This window comes from Anoplolepis gracilipes, chromosome 7 (genome assembly GCF_047496725.1).
Source record: "Anoplolepis gracilipes chromosome 7, ASM4749672v1, whole genome shotgun sequence".
Lineage (NCBI taxonomy): Eukaryota > Metazoa > Arthropoda > Insecta > Hymenoptera > Formicidae > Anoplolepis > Anoplolepis gracilipes.
In genome coordinates this window covers 7,686,058-7,706,886 of record NC_132976.1, presented here as the reverse complement: position 1 = coordinate 7,706,886, position 20,829 = coordinate 7,686,058, and the positions used below count along the sequence as shown (strand labels likewise).

The window sequence follows — 20,829 nt, the reverse complement described above, 5'->3', positions numbered from 1 at the left end:
AATTATTCATAGAAAATCTCTATATTATTTAATTGTCAGTAAGATTATATATATATAGGTATAACAAATTATTTAGCACCAGACGCTATCGCGTCTCTTAATTATGAACTAGACAATAATATTTTAAAGAGTTTATATTTTATTCCAAAATACAGATACTAGATACAAACGAAAGAAATATTTCTACCATAGAAAAACACTAAGATAAAAAACTTCAAAGGGCGTAATCGCAAACAGAATTCGCGCAGACGCGTTCTTTTGATTTTTTTTCTTCCCGATTTAGTCAGTTCAATCGCAGAGAGAGTAGCGTTACCATCAATAGTTAAATACGGAAAGTAATATCAGCATCATTCTGGTATCATCAGAATAGTGATAATCGACGTGTTGCGTGTTGGGCGAATTTTTTTCATCCAATAACAGTATTTTATCATTAACGATACTTGATTCCATATCTTTTTATTAAAAACTTCGCATAAATAAATACACACACACACATATATATATATATTTATTTATTTATTTATGCGATTTTATATATATTTTAGAGAAAAATTCAGAATATTTATAATATTTATAATACATAGGGTTAAATGGTCAAACTTAAAATATGTTAAAAATGAATAATGTCAAAATGTCTTTTTTTTGTTTTGAATATCAAAGATCATTGATATAGGCTTGTGTTTAAAGTGTCTGTTAATGACCTTCAATCATTAAAATGAAGGATAATAGTGCAAGCGTGTAAAGAAATTACAAATTTACGTTTTCTCATCGATGTAATGCTTGTCTCCGGATTGGAGGCCATCATTTTGAACAAAACATTTAATAATTAAATTTTTGATTACTATAAAGTATAAAGCAATAAAGAGGATAAACATAAATTATTTCAACATTATTCATTCATAAAGTTCTGTAACTTAAGAAGTCAATATCTCTCGAACAAAATGTTTGCGAGCATACTTTCAGAAAAAAGTTTTTTTTTTTTGTTTCGAGGTCTTAAATACATATTTTAAGTTTGATCATTTAACTCGGGACAACACCTTGTATATGAAATCATATCAGTTTATTGCGTCGTACTTTTACAAGCCGTAATTATCATAAATTTAATTTTTTTCACTGATTAATAATATCGGCATTACGTCAGAAATGCTTGCACAGAAGGTACTTTTATGTCTCATCAAGATACGGATGTCCACATCGGGCGAATCTCGTAGCGGCCGGATCCTTATCGGCCCACTTAAAGCACCGATAACATGCGCCGAGTGAACGGCTGGTGCTTCTCGTCCACCCTTCCACCCTAGTGATAGGGCGTAGGGTCGCGCGCACACTGGCCTAGTCGAAGGCAGGCACCACGTGCTGCTGCCAGACGTATAATCGATAGTGCACCGTGCTCTCTGTGCCACCGGCGGTCAATCAACCCTCGCGCGTTTGGGGCCGGCCGGATGTGCGATGCGCTTTAACGCAACGTAAGGTGTGCAACGTGTCGAGGAGAGATCGCGGTCGTCGTCTGAAATGACAACGGATGAGCGCGTTCATTCATTCGTCGTACTGACTTGCCGTAAGTCGCATTCTCACCTCAAAAATATCGAGATTACGCGCTATCACGCCGATTACACATTTTCTTTTTACTTTTTTTGTTTTATTCTTTTTTTATTTATTGCTTTTGCAATCACTTGACCTTTGAATGGCTAATGTTCCATGCATTAAATGTCATAAGCGATATATTTTATTATGAATGTAAAATTAATTCTTATACCGTGTGATAGTTTGAAAATTAGCAAGTAACTATAGTTTTCAATGTCGAATATTTAAAATTTTTAATTAAAATTTTTGTTAAAATTATGAGAATATTATATGTATATATATATATTTTAAATTATCAGGAAGTTTACAAATGAACATTAAATTCATGAAAGATTCTCGTTAAATGTGGAGATACAATATAATACAATACTTTGTGCATTATATAGACTACAATTTGTATTACAGTTCGCGTTAGAAAGGGAATTGCTACAGTTAATTAAGCTAAGCTGTCAGAGCAACAGGCCTGTAATTACTCGAATAGCATGGTGACGCTTTACTTGTTTCGAGCAATTGGGTGACACGTTTATCGTGAATCGAAGATACACGATCAGCGCTTCTCTACTCCATTGCAATTAGTACAATTAGAGTGGCATAAAATGACCGGCTTTGCAAGAGAAGCTTTTGAAATAAGAGATAATACATTAGCAATTGTAATATTTATATAATACAAAAACATTTACATAGCAATTGTGCGGGTTGCGAAATAATATTTGTCATGACCAATTTCGATATACCATAAACCAGAGAGTATTTCTTAGCAAATGTGATTTTGTGATGCAGCACTTTCTTCCGCTTTTCTTTTTAATTCACTTTGTGCCAAGGCAACAGGATAACAAATTGAATAACATACTTCGATTAGTAGTCGCTCCGAGCGACCCAGTAGGTGGGTTGCATTACGTCGATGCAGGATGTAATTAAAAGAAAAGAGTGCAGTCTCACGAAGTTATTTACTTTGCGGTAAGATAATCGCGTAGTTCCTCAAGAAACGAATGACCGAAGATATGTAAGTACCTACGTCATATTTAAACCACTACCGAGTTTAAAGTTTAACTACGTAACTGTCAATGCAAATGTAATATTGCATTTATGTAGCAAATTGATTTTCTTATACAGTTAAATCAATAGTTTCGGTAAAGGAGCGAATAAATTTTCATATTAAAAGCTATAAGAGTAGTGAAGCTAGAAAAGACTACTGTGAAATTACTAAAAGGTAAAGAGGTTTTAGAGACCTTTTAATTTAGAAAAATTACATTATGGGAACTGCAAACAATTCTTATTGATTGAAAAGTAAATATCTTTCGGTTCATGCCTTTTTCAACGATTCATTTATGATTCATATTGACATAGTATATGATATTGAGAGCGACAATATGATGTTGACAATATAACTTTATGTTCATGAAAAATTATAATATTCCTCAGAACTACCCTTTTCTCCTTTTATCCAATAAATATCTATTAAGATAAATTATATAATAATATAAATTATTAGTTATTTAAATATAAATATAAATTATTAGTTATTTACTTTAAATTATTAGGTTGAGATTCTGTGATATATGTATGCATGAACGAAATAATATTATATTGCTAGAAAAATAAATAAAAAGACAATTCAAATTATTTAATTTTCAAATTCAAGATTAATTTTGGCAAATTTGTGTACATATATATAGAGATATGAGTCTTGTTCTTTTTATTTCAATTCGATTACGGTACAAACTTCTTTTTCATTAAAATATAATATATCAGATGTACTCGCGAAAATAGTACTTGATAAGATCTTACTAATTTTTTGGAAGAATATAGACTCCGATTTTATTATTGAGCTGGACTCGCGATAACACACATTGTTTGGAGTGCAAAGCTAATTCTTAAATTAAAATATTCGTTTATCAAATTTAATAGGTAAATTTTATAGTCCTTTTAATTGCACGATATATATATTTTCGTATATATATATATATAAAACATAATTGTTTTTGTGTATGTTTAAATTAATAAATTAATAAATAAAAATACGTATAATATTTCATCAAGATAAAATTTTATTTATCATTCTCGACAAGAAGATAAATAAAGAGAAAGAAATCTAACGTTTTTCTAATGATACGAGAACTTTTCTCATCTCTCGAATTTTTTATTTAAGACTTAAATAATAAAATGGGTCATACGCATGCATTTCACAAGTTGACGCGTATTTTTCGACGCATCGAGCGACGGATCAAAACAGCGCCCGATGTAGGGCAGAACCGTCACGGGGTGAACGGCACAGCCCTCTCTCGCGTTCGGTAAGACATCGCGCATCTGCGCAAACGTCGCGAGTGTTTGCCAGCGAAGCTCAATAATTTGCTGCTAACACAGCGAAACTTCTCTTACGAGCTGTGCTTCGAACCTAACCGATCGAGATTGGAAGACGAGACGATCGCAAGCCATTAAGTCGTTACTCAAGCAACAAAGTCAATTAACCTTTAAGCAAGATACGCACGTGAACCCACAATACCTACTATTAATTTACTAATGATGCAACCATACGTCTTCGGATTTTCTCTCCATCGTATTTTTACCTCTAATACTTAGGATGATTGATTATGATGTATTATATTCCTTTAATAACGAATAATAACGAATAATAATAAATAATGATTTATTAATATTTGCTTATTAAATAGTAATTTGCTTTCTTTATTATTTATTTATTTTCTTTACATATTTGTGTGGCTTTTTTTTATTTCAAGTGCCTTGAAAAAAGTGTGTTTTGTAATACTCTGTTCTGCTGTAACTAATAATTCTAGATATCAATCATGTATTAAACTTTAGAAACTACGGGCTGATCCGTTTAATCTGTTCTATTATTAAATCCATATATTTCAAGGATATTAATCGGTTTCGCGAAAATTCCGGATTAGTCTTATCGATTGCGGTCCGTACAAACACGAGCACTTTCAAAGTCGATTCGATAAGTTGGAAGTGTAACGGGATGAAATAATTCATTACGAGAAGCGCAATCCAGGGATAACTCAGCGTGTGATCGTTGTATGTCAAACAGTTAGTTTAATCCAAAGTAATTGGATATCCCGTCGGAAAACTCTGTTGTAAGCCTACCTGTAGAGAAATGATCCGTTGCCGGGAAACGCGTATAGTCGTAAGGCGGCAAGATGACTTGTAAGAGGACTTTCTGTGCATCTCTATCGGGGATGTATATTTAAGCTTATATTCTCGATGAGAAAGGAGAGTCGCGATGATCGCTCGCAATACCGTAGTTTCTCAGCTGTTTAATTAACCAGTCGATCGTATTTTGCCATACGTGTAACGCGTGTATAAAGCTTGACCGGCACGGAAAAAAAATAAGGGGTCGCGTGTGCGAAAGGAGGAATATGTATCAGCGAGCCTATCGATCCGGCGGGTAATTATACGCGGTCGATGTTAAGAATCCCTTAGAGAGACATAATAGTATCTAATACTCTGGACATTGTACGGCACATGGTACTGGGACAAAGCAATGTCATCAGTGGCAGATTTACAACAAACGTCGAGCGCAAAAAATTGATAGAAATTGCATTAAATGATGACGGTATTAAACGAAAAACACATTTTGTCGTTATTATTTTATTTATTTAATTATTTACAATAAATAACATAAATGATATTTAATCTATACTCGATTATTATATCTGCAGAAAGAAATATTGTAAATTGTACCTATATGAGAAATAATGGTTACGTAAATATCGCAAGAACATAATAACTAAAGCGAATAAAATATCTTTATGATAATAACATCCATTCATGAATAAATTCGTTATTTGTGAATTTATTTTGCGACGCGCACGAATTGCATACAACTGGAGAAAATCGGCACTGTAAATGTCATCTCATATGATATATAGCTAGTAGAAAATATTGAAGAAAGAAAATATTGCGCGCTCATAGATATTTGGATGGCTTTGGCGAAGGTTTTCATAAAATATAAAAGAAACAAATCATCTCCCTTATAGCTAACCTGCAAAACAGACCTTTATATTTTAAAAAGAAATACGTAATAATTGTTGAAAGACATGCGCGACATAAATTTTTCATTTTTATTCGTGATATTTGCTCATAAATATTGTCAAGTATTAGTAAATTTTTCAGAATTAATATCATTTTGCATTGGTTGTTCTTTGCATAATTTTACGCCAATTTATCGCTGACCCACAATCAGTCTAAAACATATATATAAAATATTTATCGTTATTTCTTTCGTGATGTTGAAGCTTTTTCTCCTACACGCACGCATATACATACACATACATCGAATAAAAAGTACGCATTTTGTATTATGTCCCATATTTTCACGCTATACATTCTATTAAAGACGAAGCTTATTCTGAGCGCTTCGATCAAAGCTTCGGTCATCTTTAGCCTAAATACACTTTACTGTCAATAGATGATAATGCGAGGGATCATAGACGAGTAGTTTACACCTACATTCTGGCACTTAAGTGTGCTGTGTTTGTGAGCTTCTTTTTTCAAAGCTCTGTTTGTTTTTCAAAAACTGTTTGAAGAAAAAAAGTGCTAAAAAAATATATACATTCGTTACACTAAAAAGAAATGTTTACTAAGTATACATATCAATTGTATTTAAATTTTATCTTTACTGGAATGTGTTTCTTGAGAAGATAACTTCTTGGCGAAGATAGACTCTCCATCTCACTTTTTAAACTACTTCAAGTACTTATCATTATATTTTTTGCTTATCTTTACTTATCTGACGTCTACAAAATTTTGTTCAAGAGCATATACTATTAGATAATGTTAATGCAATTGAGATTTAATATCAAATAGGAATATCTACTTTAATTTGTATTACTGTGTCATTTAGTATATAAAAAGAAATGTCTTTTATTTAAAAGGTATTTCTTATTAATATGCTTTTCAAGATTATTTTCTCAATAATAAAATTGACATGATAAATTCTAATTAAAGTTCCAGTTGTGATATGTTCAGAAGTTCTGTAATATTGATGGAAAAAGTTTCAGTACAATATTGACATTATTACATTTAAAATACAGAATACTAACTTTACACATTAAGATCACATTTCTGAAGAGCTTATTTAATTTTTTTTATAAATACTAAAATTTCTAAATAAATTTTGATGCTGCAAATAAAAGACAAAAATTTTAAAATTTAATTTTGAGAATGTGAATATAATTTTGATAAAAAAAATTATAATTTCTTTACATATATAAAAGGATTTCCGAGTATAGTAGTAGTAGTTCTTTTTTAATCAGAGAGCTTCAGAATATATGTTTCAACATACTTACAAACATGAGATTTCCAACTTTGCCATAGTTTCACAAGTTTTAATACGAGTTTGAGCAAAAATATCTCGAAAGAGATAATTATTATGGTTGAAACTGATCTGCTCAAGAATTAAAAAATTATTTGATTTAAAAAAATTTGGCGTTTTAAAAAATTTTTTAAATTCCGACAAAAATTAATTTCAGACATAAATTTTAAATTTAATATCTTTCGACCAATGTACATTCTAGGAGTTTTCGTTCTTTCAATATCGCGTGCATGGGCGAATAAATAAGATTTTTTACAATTAAAATTGATTAATATGTCTAAAGGTTAAATCTTTAGATGTTATTTTCGTTATATTACTTTAACTTACAAGCTGTATTTCTCTCCTTCAATTCTAAAGTATATAAAAGTCACATGTATACAAGATGTCAAAATACCTGTTTATCTCTCATATCTTCTCTTTTTTTTAAGTTTAAAGTGGAGCGTCGAAATCAACTTCACTGTCTCTCTACTCTTCGTTAAGAAGGTTCAATGTGGGACGCCAAAGTCGATCTCTGTCTCTCCTGCCGTAGCATTTTCATCCCCTCTTTTCCTCCCTTAGTCCTCGATTGCGTATCACGATCACCCTTATCTCGCGACGAGATATTAGGACGCAAAATCGAAACGGCGAATCGACCGATGGGACACGCGCAAGAGAGAGAGAGAGAGAGAGACAGATGGAGGCAGCAACAACAACAGCGGGATTTAACTTTAACCCGCGAGGAGGAAGACGAGAAGGAGGAGCAGAAGGTGGTGGAGAAGGTGAAGCGCAGGCGTTCGCACGCTCCTGCGCATCGTTGCCGTTGCTGCTGTTGTACCGCGATGCGACAGTCATACGTGGGGCGCGAGAGCGGGTGGTGCTCTCTGTCTCTCTCTTTCTCTCTCTGTCTCTGTTTCTCTCCTTCTCTCATTCTCTCAACCCCGTTTTTGGGAAAGCCTTAGGTATTTGCGTGCGAATATCGTTTCGCGTATTTACATCCCTTACAATTAATAGCTGTACGAGACGATACACCTCCCCGCTCCTGCATGTGCATGCGCGTATAACACGTGTATACAATTCGTACGTGTGCGTATGTGTGTGTGTGTGTGTGCGTGTGTGTGCGTATGGGTGCGCGCGTACTCGTGTGAATGCTTGTTATCACTCGTGGACCAACGAACGACACAGTTCGTCGCGTCGGTTACTTTGCGCGACGCCTCCTCTCTCAGCGTCCTCCGCGAGGACTCTGAGACTTGTCAGCTGTGTATCTTAGCATCTGTGTGACAATCTAGATTCCTCGAGCTCGCGCGTATCGTAAACTCAACAACGGAGGAACGCAGGTGCGGAGATATGCATATCGACGTTGACGCGTGATCGTTTTTCCAGCGACATTGCGATAAAGGGTGAGAGTTATTGTTTTTTTTTTTTTTTTTTTTTTTTTAAACGCCGCTCTTTCGAGGGAACGAACGGGTCAGCGCGCTTTTCTCGCCGCGACGCTGACGCCTCGCGGATTCTCGCCCCTCGTGACCGCGTCGCGAACCGGTCGGTGCACCGTCCGTACGTCGAGGGGTGCATCGCAGCATGCTGCGAATGACGTTTCTCGGTCGTCGTGACGGACCGACGCGTTTGCTAGCAACAGGATTGAAACCGGTAGAAAAGGTAGGAATATATACGAGATAAAAATTCCAGGCATCATTTCGCGTCTCTTCCCAATCTTTCTTCTTCTAAAAATATTAAACAATTTTGACGTATACATGTGATATAATCTCTATTGTTATCAATGATATAAATGCAATGTGGATTATTCCTCTCGACTAATGGCAAAGTAAAATTGTGTCAAAAATGTAATAATATTTAAAATTTAATTAATATTTCCATCTTTGGTTTTATTGTCTCGGACGGTATGAAACAATTTTAATGCTTATTAATAACAGTCGAATTACGAAACGAAAATTCTAAAGCTAAAATCCAAAGCCTCGAAAGTTGATCTCACCGCGGTTACACTGGCTTCAATTCCCGGTTACTAACCGCGTGAGAGCAGCTTGTTGTTGAACACGGCGCCCGATCGAATGTAGGTCGGGACGATGCGAAACGTGCCTCGAGAGACTTTCAACGAAGCCGAGTTTTAGCTTTGTCACGATCGTTCCCTCCCCTTTCTCTAGATCAGAACTGGATATACTATTTCTTCCAAGTTTAAGACGAAGACGCCGTTCGTATAAACGTACGTTCGACGTACCCAGACGTCCGACGTTCCGACAATCTTTTCCCAAGAGTCTAACGACTCTGCAAACTTAGACGCGCACTTAGATGAATGTGAATAGTGTATATAACGTGATTCTCGTTCTTAGGATTGCATAAAGGCAAAAATGCAAAAATCAAATCGTAAATTCCGACTTTCTAGTTTATTGAAATCAATTATTTTAAATCTTAGAAACTAGATCAATAACTGTTTTAATTTTTGCACTGAAATAAATGTGACAAAATATTTTTTAACAAGAAATATTCAATTAATGAATGTAATGAAATTGTTGAGAAAGGAAATGAAATTGTTACATAATTATTAGAGAATCAGTCATATAATTGGAAAATGTTGCGGTGTCGTTTTACTTCGATGTTGTAATTATTTTCATGAACTGTTTTCTCATTTATTTTGAAAGTATCGATAAAAACTTTATACTATTCAATGTATGTGTATACATGTTTCTCTCGTGATATACCTAATTAATTAATTTTATTTTATTTTCTCTCTCTTTAATGGCATTAAAGACATATACCTGTAATAAAAAGAGACAAATTGCATACAAAATGCATGAGTTTAAAATTAATGTATTTTTGAAACGATCTATTCGATTAATTCGATTAATCGATCTGGTTCTCAGCTTTTCACTTCTCTCTCTCTCTCTCTCTCTCTCTCTCTCTCTCTCTATCTATCTCTCTATCTATCTATCCATCTATTTATCTGTCTCTATCTCTTTCTCTATCTCGATTCCCCATTTGCGTTCTCAATTGTACTTGCTTTAGTGTAAACGCATTTGACGTCCAATTTATATGCAATGCATTTCTGTTTGACGCTCGAAAAGGACTCGCTTCGAACGCATAATAATTCCTACTGCCTCTGTTCCCTGCGCGATAAATATCTTTCTCAATCCTATCCCGCTCCTTTATATACCTTCCTTTCTTATGCTCTCTCTTTATTTTCTAATAGATATTTTTTTTAATGTGAGAAATGCTTGTTTTGTTTCCATTCTCTTGTCATGATGTGATTATGTGTGTTTGAACTATAAACCGTGTTGCATCAGTCTGAAGTAGTACAATTATATTATAATTCGAATTAATTAGCAACTAGTGTATATTTGGGTATTCAAAATATTTGTACTATTAAATTCTGGTAAATATATGTGATAAATATGCCATGACAATAGTAATGGAGTAATATTTATAATAATATGCAAGATGTGTCCTATAGAAATAAAATCGGGATAAAAGGATTGTGAAATGTGCGATATAAATTCTATGATTTATAGTACTTATAATAGATAATAGATTTATATTTCCATATAAGAAAGATCTTAAAAGAAACTCATAATTTTGTATTAGAGTGTACAGTTACAATGAAAGTTGAGAACTTCTACGTAAGCTTGTTATCACTTTTAAAGTTATCTATATTTGCAAGTAAATATCGTGCAAATCAAGAATGGCTTGCAATTATAAACAGATTATTAACAATGTTGGCCAATATAAATGTGTTTTAATTTTGTTGCAAATTCTATGTCAGTTATGCATATAAAAACTGTCAGGAGATATTTAAATAATGTGCGTCATATTTTAATCTTTACATTCTATTGTTTCTTATATTCTATTGTTAGGGTTGACTAGAAAAATCTACTAAGTGAAAAAACCATAATAAATTCCGGTTTTTACTCTCCCAGACTTTATTCACTGGAATAAAGTGATAAATATACTAAAAATAATTAATATGTAACACTAAAATATATTTACATAACTTTATGCAAAACGAATTTTTTGCTTTACTTTTGCTTTAATTAATAAATTATACTAATCACTATAATTAAAAAAAAAATGAAATCAATATAATAATAAAGTTTTTTTAAATTAATATGTGAAATTTTTAAAACGAAAATTTTAGAGATATAAATGTTACTAAATTTTATATCAATACATTTTATATCAATTTTTAATTTAATAAAAAAAGTAATAGTAACAGAATAATAATAGTAACAGAATTAAATTTTTATTAATATAGATTTGGTTCACATTTAGTTCAATATCTTTTAAAAAAATTAAGTTATTTTTACGTTGACTTGGAATCTATTATAAATTTTATTTTGGATAAAATTTTAATTAGTTTAAACACTCTCTTAATTAAGAATATCAATAAAAAGGTTTTCTGTTTATTTTAACATTTTTAATAGAAAAGACTAATTTTTACCGGCTTTTTTCGGATAACATCGGTTTTAACACTGGCATGCATTATATCAAAAAAATTTGATATTTTACCAATCCTGATTATTTTCAAGTTTTGATTTAGACATTTAATAATAGTTATCTGAAAAATGTGGAAATATTTCATTTTGCAAAGACAAATATTTTCAAAAATTAAATTACAAGATCATATATCGTAAATTATTCGAAAAATAAACAGATCTTGTTTTATAAAATACATTTCATATAGTGGTTGACGCATGATATGGGTCAACCTCCGCACTCGATTCTTCATAACTCGTGTAAGCTCTCGTCTTCGAAGTACGTGAGTGCTTCCAAAGTTTCAATCTTTTTCCATGCTGTTTTAATAAAAATATTAACTGTAATTTTTTTTTAATTAACATAATTTAAAATGAAGAAACAGAATAATATTATATTTAGGATTAAAAACAATAACTTTGCAAAATTTTCTTGACATTTATAAATTGCTTGAAATTATAGACACGTATTTAATTTGTTTAGACGTAAAATAAGCTTTAAACGCGTATACGCTCTGAATGCACGCTCGAGAAAAAGTTCATGCTATTATACCAATGAATTATCGGAGTTGTATTTATGTTTGGGCGATGATAGGTGAGCGAGAATAGGATAGGTCGTTGTAACGATCGTCCATCTATCGGGTAGGAAGAATCGAAGCGTATAAAAGCATCGGAGCCGCGACCCGTTTCGATGGTAACGAATCATCGACTCACGGAAACGCGCATGTTGCTGCGCGTTTCACCGAGTGGTCAATTAACAAGATAGTTTTTTTCAATACGATATATCTCATACCTTTATATAACCATATTCGATACATGCGATTCGATGCTAGGTAAACATTAGCATTCAAATATCTGGCATATAAAACAATTAGAAGTCATTATCACGGCAACTTTTAGCACACTATTATAAAATAAAGTTAGTTATAGTTAATTGCAAGTTAAAATTCTCAAAAGAGAGAGAGAGAGAGAGAGAGGAGGACAGAAAGGAGGATAAAGGGATAAATTAAAAAGTTAAAGGGCTCAATAAAACTATGGACTATAAGTATACAATCGCAAGAGATTTAATATGAACTCGGTATCTGTAAAGTGAGTCCTACGAATTATTGACTTACTCTACTTATGCTTTAAACCCCTTCACTCTTAACTTTAACTAATGTGCACAGATACGGGTTCTAAAGGCGGTTATATCAATGTCACTCAAATTTAAACTTGACTAAGTAAATTTCCTCTCTCTCTTTCCACATTAAAGGTCACTATAGTTGTAATCTAATAAGGCACAGCAAATTACTAATTGTAAGCTAAGCTTATTTTATTCATGCTTGTTGACACAGTGACTTTAAATTATCATTCACATTGCATACATTTACGGCGGGGGGGAGGGGGGGGGTTTAACGTGAATACATAACATACACACCAAAAAACGAAGAAGATTAAAACCGACGCGTAATTTCTATAAATTTTATTTTTGTGCTATAAAATTAAAAAAAAAAAATCTGAATCTTATACGCCAATCGAATGTTCTGTATTACACGAATAAATGTCAAAGATCATTTTCGCGTGTTTCTAGTGTCACGATCTGAGCACGTCGAACTTGTAGTAATCCTAATTCCCGATCCGCAATACATCGTATTACAAGAAGTCATCGTTTTTTCTTGGTGCCAATCATCTCGCTCGAGTACCATACTTCTCTTCGGCAGGATAGATCGCCTCGGCTCAACGTAGCGGAAGCACTTGATCGTCCAAGTCGATGGCGCCAACATGCGCCGAGTTTTCCACCTGGCCGTTCTCCCCGGCCGATAGAGAGAGAGAGAGAGAGATAGATAGAGATTGTCGAGAAAACAGGCTGAGAGAGAATCGGATGAAGTTTTTTCTTTGTGACGCGAGAAGCCAAACGGTTAGGAACGAGAAGGGTATGAAGATAGAGAGAGGAGCGCACCTTTCTTCTTCTCTTTCTCTCTCTTTTCCTCTCTCGTTCTATGTAGGTTAACCAGGTCGATCGGCCTACGTTCTCTCGTACCTAGTCCTCCATCACCTCAATCTACCTTCCTCCCCGTTCGTCGTAACCTCCTCCCTCATATCTTCAACCCCGTTGTTGCCCTCTACTAGTAGCGAATTTATCGATATGCAATATAAAACGCTAACTTAGGTCCCGACTACTGCGTCCGTGTTCAAATCGTGTTTTGGTCATTTAATAATGTTACAACAATTATTATTAATTATAATATTATAATGTATTGTATAATTTATTATTCAAATTAATTATTATTAAAATTTTAATACATGGACGGACACCATTGATGTTACATATGTATAATATTTATGAAAGATTAATTTAAATGTCAAAATTTAATTAATATTATAAAACTTTTGACAAATTTCTATTAAAATATTTTATTGTTTTATTTTCAAAATATGTTTCAAAAGAAATTCTATCTTTAAAATTACATATATTTATATCTAATGTACATTTTTTCTTTCTTTTTTGTATATTGTTTATTATATATATTTTTTTATTATTTTATTTATATTATATAAATATTTTTTGATTGATACTTAAAACATAACAATTTTTTAAACGTTTGAAAATCATTTAAAAATCATTTTTGTTTATTTCAAGGAGACAAAACCATTAGAACCATTTGATTGCTCTTAGGCCTTAAAATAAATATTTGAATTTATTTAGATACTTGTAGTAATAGTTTAAAAAATTTTTTTATGATTGAAATTGTCGTGTCAACTACATACCGCTTTTAATGAATGCTGTTGTTTGTTAGCTTATTAATTTGTCACATTAATATATGTACGTATAAAATATATACATATAATCAACATTCATAAAGAGAGGTACATGAATAATTAATAGAAAGCTAATTAAAATGTAATAAATTTATTCTATTTCTGTTACCGTATAACAGTGCATATACAATGTCTAGTTAAGCTCTTGCAAAGTTAATCGATTCCATAATTCGCGGCTCCGAGATTCACGAAATATGTCCTGCTCTGACGTAATTTTCGACGCGAGAACGATCGGTCCCGATATTAATCTGCCAATTAATTGTCGCCATCTACGGAAGCTAATAGCCAGATTTGTCACGTGTGACGTGCGCTCGTGTACGCTTGCCATCCGGCAAAATCAGAGCGCCACGAGAGTGCTCGAACATAGGAAGTTCACATTTGAAAAATGGATCGCACCTCTTCCGACGAGCAAGCTAGCGCTTATCGAGATCCATTCGATCAACAAGCTCGAAAATTCAATCAGATATCTACAAGTACTGAATCCATCGCTATGGTTAACATGTTTTATATCGTGCTCCTTTCACATAAAGCTCTGATTTTGAAATAATTAGTGAGCTCTCAATCGTGATAAAAAGTGAGATGAAATATGATCTTGTATATGATTGATCTTGATATTGTTTAAATAAAATTATGGTCATTCGACGTTTACAATTAATTACAATCAAAGATATAATAATAATTTATAAAGATTAATAATAATTATAAATTCATTAAAAATTTATTATTGCGCTTTTAGTAATCAACGTAAAATTATAAGCTAACAATGACAAATTTTATTATTGAAAAATATTGCATTGTTAAATTTAAATAAATTGTCAGTAAAATTGTGACACATACTGACAGATATTGATACATTGATATGATAGAAAAAAACTCCGATTAAAAAGTCCGTTCTACTATTATCATTATCTATTATTATTTTCGATATAAAATCTTTGCAGTAATGTGTAAAATTGTATTTGAGACTCGTATAATATTGCCTTTTCATGTATAATTTCAAAAGGGGATAAATTTTAGTGAAATGCAAAAGTCAAAGTTCATACATATATATACTATTTCAATATTAGCAAATTTCATGATATATCGAAATTTTAACGGAGTATTTCAGCGTGCGAGTTTTTTTTCTCATTTACGATCTGTTTGACCAATTTGTAATTGATTCCGTATAATTAACGTACTCGAACATATAGGTATTATTACTTGTATATTAGTTTTATATTATACAATATAATTCGTATATTTTTTCGCCCTCTTTGATCGATAATTTCACTTTCGGATCACATTTTCATGCATTATGAAGTGCGTAGAAGGCAACTTAGTGTAACGAGAAATTCGCTATTCTCAGGAGAAACGTTCAGAGAAACTAGCAGTCGTACTGTAATTAATCGATGCGTTTACTCGGACTCGACTCATCATCGGACACACGAGGGTGTGATTGTGTGAATACGAGTGTTTCACGGTACGTAGTACTGTGCCGTATATGACCGTAATATCCGGAAAAGCTAATTTATCATTTATATATGACAAATGGTACAGAAAATATTTCCACGCTTTCAGCACTCGTTCTGCGTCGACCTGTTTTCAATATAAACTTAATAAATACAAAGCGAATATCAACGCGGCTCGTTAAGTGATAAAATAGTTTTATAAAATAGTTAACACAGAAGTTAACTCTTTGTGCGATCCGAAATAATTTTGACTGTTTGGCTCGAAAGAGGATTACGATAGTTTAAAGCGGACGTTTGCGATTAAATATCATTCATTTTACTAGGTTTTGAACGATAAACGATTCGCTATTTTATATCCACAATAAAAGCTTTTATATAAAACAATAGTCACTATAATTACCTCTATCCATTTTGAAACTTCGTGCAAAGTGGTTTCCGTATTGTTGCGAACGAAATATCAGGCATTTTGTTTTTCTTTCAATACCAATATTATTCGACGAAATAATTAATCTTTATTGTTTGCAGTACAAAGTTCAAAAAATATATATTTATTTTTTTAAATTTATATTCCGCAAGTGTAAAGCTTTTGCAAAAATATGTGTAGAATTGTTGTAAATCATTGTGTCAGTTCTATCTCAATATATGATTGCATCATATTTGTTTTTACGTATCATTTTCTAGTTAAATCTTTCAAAATGAATATAAACGAGTTATATTAATGAGAAAAATCCATAAATGATTGATTATAAGATAATATAATAATAAAACCGTGATTTCGAGAACTAGCCGCAAGATGGAAATTTTATTTATTTTTTAAATATAAATATTGTGGATACCTGTGCCTTTCATTCTCAATAGAGAATTAACAGATACGTCTTTCCTCTCAATTTATGAACGTAATTGGCGTTCTATCACCTCCTGATTTATGAATGCAATTTTTTTCCAAGAGGCGCCCGCGTCGTCGCCCGATTTCGTCTTCTCGAGAGTTTTATGTGCCAGATATCTCGTAAATTTCTAAGACGGAAGTGAATCGAAATTAGGGTAGAAATCAGACTCGTCGTTACAGCAAGCGAAGACTTGTAAAACGTAGAAATGAGCATAAAGCGCAAACACGTTCCATTTTATCCTCTTATTCGTCTCCTTGTTTCATCTCGTTTCACCTGATCCCTTTGTGTTTCTCTTACAGGCGTTCGGAATTTACGGAAACCTGACAAGGGACGAAGGGAGTGACAATGTTTCGACATCACAAGAGTGTTTTTCAACAGAGTAATGCGCTTTCGTGTATACTGAAGAGATTGATGGATGATATATAAGGTAATTAGTTCACGTAATAGCAACAAACACGTCCCAAACTCCATGCAAGCTAACTTTACATTTTTTCATTTATTGAATATAACCATAGTGAACATATTTCTTTAAAAAACTATAAATAATAAGGCTTTTTATTTCATAAACTGTGTTGATTAAAATTTGATAGCTGAAAGAGACTGAAATAAACTTTTTTATTTTTTTAAATCATACAGAATGTACAGTACCGGCTAAAAATATATCACCTTTAGGATTTTTGAGCATAAATTTAATTTAATTTACTTATTTACAAAATTAATTTTTCATATTATTAAAATTAAGTTTTTATATTATTTTATGAAAAATATTTTATTTGGTAAGTTGTATTTACTATCAAAACATATATTATGGTATTATAAATATCCATGCACTTTGAATAAAATTATACTCAAAAATACTAAAGGTGATATATTTTTGGCCGGTACTGTATTTATTAAAAATGAAATTACAAATGATAAAGCCTTTTTATTCCGAGTTATTTATTTAGAGAACTATGTAAATATTATGCATAATATGTGAAATTGAAGTAGATTTAAAAAAAGGTTTTTTTTGAATGCATAAACAAATATAGTGATATTTCATAAATATTTAAGCAATGTTTTAAATTTTTTTATTTTCTCTGCAGATATTAAATTAAAAAAAAAAAAACGGAAAAAGGACGATTCTATGAATCAATATAGGAATTTTTATTTTAATTTACTCAAATCGCATTGACAACTTTAATTGACTAACACTAATTATTATAACATCTTTGATATTAAAAAATTCTAAATAATTGTCAAATGATAAAAATGATATAAAGCATATTCCACGCATTTCGTGCGACGAAGCAGAGCTTCACGAAAAGAAATCTCAGAGAATTATAGTCTCTAATCGATTGTGGATTTAAATTACTACTCGCTGTACACGCGACTTCGATGTTTACTTTATCCGCGGCACATCATGCGAGAGATTGTTAATAGAAACTTTTTTCAACAGTCTGTTTCCGACATGGTAAATAGTAACGCCACGTCGAATCGCGTGTACAGTGACTGATGTGAATCTGCAATGAAAATTGCCACACGACAGCTCACACAGTTGCCTCACGCCGAACATGGAAGCTTCAGCGTTTACCGTACTTGAAGTGCGATATTGCAAGAATTTCTGAGTTTCGTGCAGGCGACAGACAGTGTGAATTTCAATATTCCCTCGTCGCACGCGTTTCGAATGCTCGAAGCTTGAATCGCAGACAGAAATTGTTATCATTCTACATTCTACAGCTTAATCAGGGCATCTTTCACGGAGACAATTTTACACAGTACAAATTACATGAAAGCTGAATCTCTTTTACATTTAACGTAAAATTGAAATATAACAACATCAATATATTTATTATTATAAAAATTGCAAATTATATATTTGTATGTGTTTTATTGTTTATTAACGAATATGAATTTGTGCATTAAAATATTTGAATAATTACAATAGTCCTTTGTATATTGTTATAAAATGTAATACATATATAATGTTACTCAATAAAAATATCGCGCACGCGTGACTTCTTATATACATTAGTATGTTCCACGATTATAAAAATTATTTTGTAATTTTTATTATAATATCACAATATTCAGGTAAATATGTAATTATTTTTATCATTAAGGATGATTAAGGAATCAATTAATATCATACTGTTCAATGTTTCATTTATGAATAAAATATACTTTTAGAGCTCCTCATACTTCTAGTTCGTTATGAATGAAATATGTAGTGGAAAACATTCGATAAATTTTATGTGTATAAAAATATTTATATAAAATTTGTTGTATACAAAAATATTGACCGTGAGCTATTATTAATATAAAATCTTATATATTATATACTATTATTTTTTTAAATATTATACTGATAAATATTTTCAAAAATTAATAAAATAATTATAATTAATGTAACCAATAATAATTATTATTCAGATTATTTCTTAATTCATGAGATACATTTTTAATTTGTAGTTAGCAATTGGTAATCATTAAATATGAAAGAGATTAATGTTTTAAGTCTTTATTCCATGATAAAATATATTTTCATTAACACGATAGTTATCATTATTTTCATGTAACACGATAGTTATTGTTGAGAAATTATTTTATTCATATGCAACCGTAAAAAATGACATAAATTATTAATATAAATCTAAAATGAGAATATCAAAAGTAGAATTAACTTTTACATGACATATATTAATTTAAAATATTTGATTTGTAATGAATAAATATATATAACTTTCATGAAAAAATCATTATTATTTCTTTAAATATTTCGTTATGTTAATATACACATATATATTGAATTATAACGTGGAAAAATGCAAACCCTCCCTTTTGTTTAATGACTAACAGTTCAATCATAATTGATTATCTTCATTTTTGTTTACTTTCTTTAATCATAAAATTGATTTATATAATAGTTATTTTTATTAATCATCGATTTGAGAACTTTAATAAATAAGTATTTGATAATGATTTTATTATTTTGTCCAATTGTGTACTCTAGCTAGATCAAAGGAAAACAAACGGAGTAAAAGGGAGAGTCAGGTCACATATGGGAGCGCTAATGTGCGATGGTGAATGTAACGATTGATAAACGGCACGCGGCACAATCAGTGGCACGTGGCAGCGGGTTGGTGAATCTCTCGACTCCCACGCGGGTCATCATCCCTGCGGCGAGCGACAGTGGGTGGATTCAGTACATCCAGCTGAGAGATTGTAAAGAGAAAACGGGTCCCGCTGGAAGAGACCAACGCGCAAGAAGGTGGACCGAGGTAGCGGCGCGGGGAGCGGCGGCGAGGGAGCAATAAAATAGCCTCGTGACGGAGGGGCTTCGCACGGCCCTGGCGCGACTGCGGCACTGTACCCCTGCGGGGGGCTCGCTGCCGAACACACCGAATCCACCGTCCACCCCGGAACACAAATCCCAAGTGCGCTTTTTTTCCTTTTTATTATCTAAAGATCTTTTTCTTATTATTTATTAAGAGAATATTATCCTTACTTCCCCTAACCATCTATAATTTTCAGCAATTTATAAAACAAAGACTATAAGCTTATATTTGGCGTTTTGCATATATATTAAAACATGTTTTAAGTAATATTCAGAAATTTTATAAGCAATTTTACTAATTTTATTGAAAATTTATAGCTGATGGTGCAAGTCTCTTTCGAAAGTTTTTTTTTGTCAGGCGCATACTTTCCGACCATCTAATAATAAATCATTTGAAATTAAAAAATCATCTTAATATTTATGAATGTTGCTGTATTTTTGTGTATTTAAAAAATAACTATTTTTTTAGTCAAATATAGTCAAAATTTTGTAGTGAAAATTGAACGGTTTTTTACACACTGCCATTTTGACTTTTTTTAGAGGGTTGGAGTGGAGTTTCCAACCAGTGAAACTCATAAATATTAAAATGAGCTTTAGTTTTATAATTTCAAATGAATGTCGAATTTTAGGAACTGTCGATATGTATGCATTAATAAAAAAATATTTTCGAAAGAGATTTGCGCAGTCAGCTAAAAATTTGTAAATTTTCAATAAAATTGCTTATAAAAATTCTGAGTATTATTTAAAACGAGTATATATACATATATGCAGCCATTTACGTTAAGCTTATAATTTTGTTTTAAATTCCCGAAAATCGCGGTTAAAAATGGGCGGTCAAAACTCCTTTAATCACGACTATTCGCTAATGACATTCGAATTAAAGCGAATCAAAACGAGAAGAAGTAAAAGGTTTTTCGTTTCCTGTTTTACTTTATCTCATCATTTTGGCGAGAATAGTGATTTAGTTACACGATGCTAAATCGCGCGTGAATCCGTTCTGTCATAGGGG

General features: G+C 31.9%; 1 long non-coding RNA gene across 1 annotated transcript; it reads left to right on the top strand.

Moving 5' to 3' along the window:
• The first annotated feature begins 7,748 nt into the window (after window positions 1-7,748).
• Window positions 7,749-20,820, top strand: LOC140667386 (uncharacterized). Its single transcript, XR_012046998.1, has 3 exons — window positions 7,749-7,854; window positions 16,804-16,931; window positions 19,497-20,820. It is a non-coding gene; the product is annotated as an uncharacterized lncRNA (long non-coding RNA).
• The last annotated feature ends 9 nt before the right edge of the window (window positions 20,821-20,829 follow it).